General features: G+C 29.1%; 1 long non-coding RNA gene across 1 annotated transcript; it reads right to left on the reverse strand.

The window, feature by feature from the left end:
• Nucleotides 1-4,875: 4,875 nt before the first annotated feature.
• LOC110698195 lies at nucleotides 4,876-7,668 on the reverse strand. Its single transcript, XR_002506683.1, has 6 exons — nucleotides 6,981-7,668; nucleotides 6,702-6,802; nucleotides 6,560-6,621; nucleotides 6,414-6,473; nucleotides 6,142-6,247; nucleotides 4,876-6,044 (listed from the first exon to the last, which is right to left on the reverse strand). It is a non-coding gene; the product is annotated as an uncharacterized LOC110698195 (long non-coding RNA).
• Nucleotides 7,669-8,301: the final 633 nt, after the last annotated feature.

An 8,301-nucleotide genomic window follows, 5' to 3' on the forward strand; every position in this document is an offset into this window, starting at 1 on the left:
TCTTTGGTTATTCAGGAATAGCAGGGTGTTCAATCCTGATACGCCTATTACACAACTAGTTGAATTACAAATTTTGAACACCCACTATTTTTATGGATGAGGATGCTTCTATGGAAGCTTCTCCCTCATCTTCTTCTCATGAGGGTTTGCCCCCGCCAGGGTTTTATGTAGCTCATTTAGGGAAAAATCTTACATGTTCGAACTTGGTTTAGATTCAGGTTGACGACGCATGGTGCCAAGACACAAGACAAGCAATAATGGGTTGGTGTCTCGATAATACAAATCCTCTCGATGAGAGGATTATTGGAGGGAGTAATTTTGGGCTCTGCACTTCATCTCTCCATTCGGAAGCCTTAGCTTGTTTGTATGCCTTACAATGGGCATCAAATCGTAACATTCAGTCGCCTTTAATATTTACGGATTCTTATAATCTTGTCACTCTTTTATGGGGCGACGGTCGTGGGGATATCTGTTATCTATGGCTGGTGTAGCAAATACAACGTCTAGGGTCCATCTTTCAACACTGCAGGATTTACAAGGCAGATACGCAGCGTGTTAACTAGGGGTGTTCAAATCCGGGTACCCGAAAAGGCGGGTACCCAGATCTTTGGCTAGTTTGAAACGCGGCCTATGACCCGACCCAAGAAAACTGGGTACCCGGGTTTCGGGCACCCATTTTTCTCGAGTCAGGTCATAAGGTACCCGATTCTTTTGGCTATTTTTTAAAAATTGCTCTTTTTACACAAGTTCTAATACGAAGTATAGCTTTTTCTTCCATCTTCTGTGACCAAACTGATCGAAAACATTGTACGACCCATTTGTTTATTTGAATTAAATCCATCATGTCATTAAAACCATCATCATATGATAATAATTTTCTAATTAATAAAACAATAAAAGAATAATAAATTACTTAACCAAATTCGAATACCCAAAGTTATCAAACCAAAATAATCAAATGACCAATTGACTATATTGGTAAATAAAAAATATCCTACGCGACAATTTGGTAAATAAATTATTTCGGCGACAATTTGGTAAAAAAAGCTAACTTAAGCGACAATTTGGTAAATAAAATAATCTCAGGTGATAATTAACCTAAAAAATACAAAAATATCCAATAAGTTACTCGCGAATGCTTAATTTAGTTCATTTTTCTTGTTTTTTTTTTACCAATCCTTTCTATGGAAATAACAATTTGAAGAAAAAAAAATGTTAAGTATCAATTTTCACTTGAGTTTCATACCCCTTATTAATGAATTTTTTTTAAAAGGGGTTGGAAATAAAAAGGGATGACTTATTAATTAAGAATTTTAAATGGGAAAAATAAATATAAATTAAATTAGGATTTTTAAAGAGATTTTTGGAAAAAAAAATAGATTTTTGGGTCTAAATGTAGCTTAAACTTATTATTTTTACCAAATTGTCGCATATGGTTAGCTTTTTTTTACCAAAATTATCGCCGAATTAAGTTTTTTTACCAAATTGTCGTTAGAGGTCTTTTTTATTTACCAATCTGGTCAATTGGCCATAATCAAATTCAAGCATAAATTTCAAACTATTACCCCCTAATGATGACAAAACCACAATTAATTATTAAAGAAACTAATGAAATCAACTTAAATTGATAACTACAATTATAATTGTCCGATTGACCCCTAAAAATTAATTGAAACAAGGTACTTTGGTAGGACCCGTGCGCAAATCCGTCGGACATCAACGAGCGGCCGCCGGAGAGGAGAGGAGATGAGATCTAAGAACTTGTGACCTATGATCAGAATAAATAACGAGCAAAAGGCTCAAAACGAAACAAAGGACTAATCGGAGAAGACGATTCCCGTACCTCGCCTTGGAGAAGATGATGCTCGCGCCTCGCAGGAGAAGACGTTGCTGCCGTGATATGGTGAAGGTTTGAGAAGAGGATGTGAGGGAGTGAGGTAAGAATGAAAGTTGTTGAACCTCCATTACTCCATTAGAGCCTTACTAGAATTAAAAATGGAAGAGAGAGAAGAAAGGAAAGAGTGCAATTAGGTGCATAGCTGCTATTTGTTAGCAATGCATATAGAATGGCTAACCGGTAAATTCACTTCATTTTTGTGATTTTTTATTACTACAGTGGTATTTTTAATGTATTATTATACTTAGAGTGATATATTTAATGTAATATTATACGTATATTTTACACTATTAGAATATAAGTTGTTTTAGTAGTATTATTTATAGCCATAATAAGTAATAATGGTACAATATTTGTAACACTAGGAAAAAAAAAAATTCATTACTCTTTTGTTTTATAGCTGCTATTTACTTACGCCAATACTTAACCAGAAGATTGAACTAAGAAATGAAGGGGTGGCTGCAAGTCAGTAAACCCTATCTTTATATTTAGGTTAACTTATATACAAGTATATTGTACTTAAAAAAAAAAAAAAAAGTAAAAAAAAAAAATTCGGGTCAGGCGGGTACCCGAGTAACTCGAGGTCCGACCCATGACCCGACCCGTGACATGAAGATTTTACCGGGTCGGGTACCCGGCCCAAAAAATTGGTAAAATTTTTCAAAATACCCGTCGGGTATTATACGGGTCATCGGATAGTCAGATCGGATCAAGCGGGTCGGGTTTTTTTAAACAGCCCTAGTGTTCGCAGGACTCACCAAATTGAGGAGAGGCTGCAGTCCTTTTTATTTGCCTTAGTAGTAGTGTGTATTAGTGGTTTTTTTTAATTAACCTTTGTAAAAAATTAATAATAAAAAAAATAAAATAAAAATTATTGTCATTCTAATTATAATTTGGTGAATTAAACTACAAGTTACTAAACACATTTACACACCCATAGCTCATTAATGTGCACGTGATAATATAAACTCCTTAGATTCATAGATTTAATTAATTTTTTGTAAAAGATATTACAATATGGTAATATCTTTTCATCTCTTTTTTAAAAGGGAGTCAAGGAGACAATGACATGGGATTTGGAGAAGTTTAGAATTTAAGCAAAGTTAGAAATCGAGAAATACAAGTGATTATTCAAATTAGTCATTATTCTTCATCTTTTATCATTTCTTGCCTTCTTGGGCCAAGTATCTTCATCATAACGAATATAAATGATGTTTCGTTAAGGTTTTTGTAATGTTATATGATCTTCTTTAAGATGTAGTTGTCGTTTATTAGTTGTATGTTTTGTTGTATTGCTGCCTTTTGTTATATGATCTTCTTGTTAAGTTTTTCGTAATGTATATGATTTCACATAATAAAATAATAATCTAATTTATATTACAATCTTATAATTCTAAGTATTTTTCAACTGCATGCAATGTTTTAATTCTTTGCACTATATTATATACTATTAATTATACTTTATACTTTTGAATTTGTGTTAACCAATTATATAGGTAAGTCTATTATGAATTTTTTTTTTTAAATGTGAGTGGATACTACTTGTTATATAAGAAAATAAAAATTCTACAGTAATTATCTTTAAAATGACTCATAATCCCTTAAAAAAAAATGACTATCATAACTTGTGGCGCGTTTTTATTGGCAGAAGTTTGACATGCATGGAATTTCCTTTATATTATTTATTTATCTATCTTAAAATTAATTAAAAGTGATTTTCTAATTTTTTAAATTCAATTATAAATTTTAAAATGAATTATTATAATTTCTGAAAATCTGTTTTTATTTTCATAATTATTTTTCAAAATTCTATTTTTTATATTATTGAAGTTAAAATTAAAATTTTGTTCTTTATTTTTCTTCATTGTGCTTCAATTCAGGAGTAAATGGTAGAGGTGAAGTAATAAAGTATGTACATGTAGTAGATTAGAGTAAGAAGAAGATGATTATGTGTGGAAGTATGGGGAAATGAATGCAGATATGTAGAAATGGAAAGTAGTTAAAAGTAGAAATATGGAACGAAGGTAGTTTAGTATTATGATACGATCAATAGTTTCTATAATTAATTTCTCTATATTATTTGATTAAAGAATAAATACATACGAAGTAAAATTTTAGAAAGCAATAACACTACATAAAGACCTTAAGATTGGTTTTTATACTATATTGTCTAATTTAATACTTTGATCTGGCATTTTGCTTCCAAATAGACATCATACCCTAGTCGAGCGTATCATAATCTACGATTCATAACCTCATATGTATCAGAGCATGTAAATTATTGAGTGGGCCATCCAATTTATACTCTTTACTATTACAAATTCTTCTATGCACCCTGGTCCATGGACCACCTATGCACCACTACGAGAATACATCTTTACTCCTTCCCGCCATCTTTACTTTTTTTTCTTTTTTTTTTAATCTTACCTCTTTTTATTTCTTTCTTGATTTTAATTCATTCTTTTTTCACATGCTTATTTTCTCTCTCATATGTCCTCTGATTTTTTTTCCTATTAATTTCTTCCATTAATCTTTTGCATTTAACGTGATGGACCTAGTCGAAATTCCTGAAGAGATCAATCCAGGTTAGTTTTTATGAATTCATTGTGATCAATATTAATTTTTTTTTTATTTTGAGATGAATTGTGGATGAAATCATTGTTTTAATATCAATTAAATTTGTTGAAGCTAATCCGATCGATTTCAATTCGTAATCGATTATGATCGATTAATTGATTGTTTTCATTTGATTTTTTTCATTAATTTGTATGAATTTGATTGTTTTCATTAATTTGTATGAATTTTCTATTAATTAATTTTTTCAATATTAGTTCGATTTGCTGAATATTGTCATTGCTGAATATGATTATTTGAATATTTGAATGTTATTTTTAATTTCTAATTGATTATAATTGATGAATTCATAATTAATTTTAAATTCTATGCTCATTATTTGATTGATGAATGTGTAATTTGAATCTAATTTTACTTGTAATTTATAATGTGAACTCGATATTACGGTTTTTTTTTCTTTTTTTTTTTAATAAATCAATTCAACAGTTTAATTATGTGAACAATTAATGCTGAATGTTTGAAGACTTTGTATATTATGTACATTCTTCATGTTTATTATGAACATATTTGTTATAATAATGAATGTTTTTAATATTCGTTGTTATTTTTTATATTTCAATTAGTAATATGCAGTTGATTATGTATTATAAACATCCTGACATTTATTATGAACATATAGTTTTATAATTATGAACATTGTTAACATTTGTCGTTTTCTTTATTATTTTTCAGTCATTTTTTTTGTTAAAGCCAAACAGTCTGAGTTATTCATGAAACAAGTTACATGTGATGATAAAGCATATGATTTGTACAATGATTATGCTTTTAAGTTTGGTTTTAGTATAAGGAATAAGTCGAAATTAAGAAGAGTTGGTCAAACTATTGTTCGGCGGAGTAGGAAATATCTATGTACAAATGCTCGTTTGAAAGATCATTCTAAGAGGGATGTTAGGAGATTTGAGAAATTGAGTGGTCGTACAGATTGTAAAGGTTTTGTTGAGTTTGTTATTGATGATAAGGGTATGTGGACTGTTTCACAATACAATTATATGTTAAAATTGTTTGACAAAACAATTGATGTTTAGATTTTTTCTATAATTGTTTTTGATAATTTATTTTAAAATTCATTTACATTTAAAAATGTATACAACAATACTTTGAACTTCATTTTATAATCATTCACATTTTTATATGTATGTTTTTACGATTATGAACTTTATTTAATAACATATGAACATAATAGACAAGAAAGATGAACAAATTCTGAATTATGAAAATCACATGTTCATAATAAAAAAAAAAAAAATTACACTTGTTCCAAATTCATGTAAATCATGACAACCACACTTATAAAAATAAAATAAAATGAAAAGCACACTTATATCAGTTCAGAATCCCAGTTTCTTAATAAAATTAAAACCACGGTTGTCTTAGTTCTCAATCCAAAATTCAACTTAGTTTGTCTCTTCTTGCTTTCTCTTAGCAGCCATTCTCACTCTGTACCCTTCCTTGTTGGATGCACTAAGTATAAATTCAGCACAATATCTTACTCTTAGCTTCCTTATTTGATCAACTGGAAATCAATAATATGAACAATTAACATATTATGAACAATTTATGTTTATTTATGAACAAATGAACCAAAAGAATGTTTTAGTTTGAATTCTTACATCATTAGCCTTCATATCACAAGTCCACTCTTGCACAGGGTCTGCTATGTATGTGTCCATGTGCTTAATCAAGTAAACACCACAATTCTTATGGTCCCAATTGCTTCTTCATTTCATTAGTAATTAAAAAATGAATATTGTTAAATAGAAAATGAACACTAAGCTTTCTCAGAAATTTGACCAAAAGCATCACTATTTAAAAATGAACATTAAGTAAATAAATTAGGAACATAACTAAAATGAAAATGAACACTAAATTTCAATTTATTTACCCAGTAGTTGTCTCCGTAAAAGGCTCTACAACTTTCTTAGAAATTTGATCAGAAGCATCCCTATTAAAAAATGAACACTTAGTAAATAAATAATGAACATAGTTAAAAAAAAAAAAAAAAATGAACATAAGGCAATTTTTAGTTACCCAGTAGTTGTCTCAATAGATTGTTTACTGCTTTCTGATTAGAAATTTGACCAAAAGCGTCTCTATTTAAAAATGAACATTAAGTATTTAAATAATGAACATAGTTAAAAAGAAAATGAAAATTAAACTTCAAATTATTTACCCAGTAGTTGTCTTTGTAGGAGGCTCTACAGCTTTCTCATAAATTTGACCAGAAGCACCACCCCTTTTATGTACCCAGTAGTACATAAATAATGAATTTTACTGAAAAAAAAAATGAACATAAGGCAAATTTTAGTTACCCAGTAGGGTGTCTCTGTAGGTTGCTCCTCAGCTTTCTTAGAAATTTGTTCAGAAGCAATTCTATTAAAAAATGAACACTAAGTTAATAAATAATGAACATAGTGAAAAGAAAAACGAACACTAATATGAATTTACTTACCCAGTAGGTTATTCTATAACTTTAAGGGTTTGTGTAGGATTTTCTTCAGTATTATCTCTGTGAAAAAATGAATACTAGGTAGTAAACTATGAACTTACGTAAAATTATAACGAACATTAAGTTTTATATTATTTACCCGGAAGGTTTCTCTTTATCTTGCTTAGTACTTCGTCAGAACCATCTCTATAAAAATTGAAAAAAAAAACGAAAAAAAAAAAACGAAGTAATTAACGATTTTGTAAATTATGAACATAAAGGGTAAAACTATGAATAATAGTAGTTTCTTAAATTGATTTCTGAGTAATAGATCCAAGTAAAATTATGAACATGAAGTGTAAAAATATGAATACTAGCTGTTTTTTTTTAATTTATTTCTGAGTAATAGCTCCAAGTAAAATTATGAACATGAAGGGTAAAAATATGAATACGAGCAGTTTTTTTTAATGAACATAAGAGTACAATATATGAACATTTTTATAAAAATGAACGAACATGCTTGTTATCACCTTCGACTTGTTTATTTAAATCATCCAATCTGATCTACAATTGGACTCTTAACACGATTTTTCCCTTCTTTTTCCTTTGAAAAGTTGAGAAAGTATTCTGTTAAATGAATTTGGGCTTTTATGTTAAAAATACAACTTTATAAAATCCACAAAATAACAAAGTCAAAAGTAAAATAGTTACATTTAACTAAATTTTTACTTACGCTTTGTCTTCATCTACAATATTTGTTGTTTGTTTTGATTTTCTACACCAAAATAAATTAAATGACACAACAAATTAACCTAAAACAAGTAAACTCTAACAAACCTAAACAATGTTAATATAATTCCAGCAATTATGTAAGACATTTAATTCATCCAAGATATTTAATTCACTAATTTTTCAAAATTTCAGTAAAAAAATAACAAACTACTACTCTTAAAACAAATTATTACTCTTAAATTCAATAGAAACTATATAAATGTTCATACGAAATCACCTTTTTTTTTTTTTTTTTTTTTGAGAATTCGGTTGATTTTGGTATTCTTCTTGAATATACATAGCTATGGCGGTTTTATGGGGGAAAACTTTAGAGAGGAGAGAGAATGTGAGTTGATTTAAGTTGAAGCAAGTGGAAAAAGCTTCCTATTTAATCTGTGACAGTTTTTTTTTTAATATTATTTGTTAGTGGCGGTTGAGGAAAATAGGAGAGAAGAATGAAGTTGGGCCTAGGTTTTCAGCGGGACATTAAATTTGTAGCGCGTATGGGCTTTGGTCTAGCTAGAAAGGGTGCACAATAGACTTAATAGTTAGTATTGGCTAGACTCGCGCCCAG

Source organism: Chenopodium quinoa, unplaced genomic scaffold (genome assembly GCF_001683475.1).
Source record: "Chenopodium quinoa cultivar QQ74 unplaced genomic scaffold, ASM168347v1, whole genome shotgun sequence".
Lineage (NCBI taxonomy): Eukaryota > Viridiplantae > Streptophyta > Magnoliopsida > Caryophyllales > Amaranthaceae > Chenopodium > Chenopodium quinoa.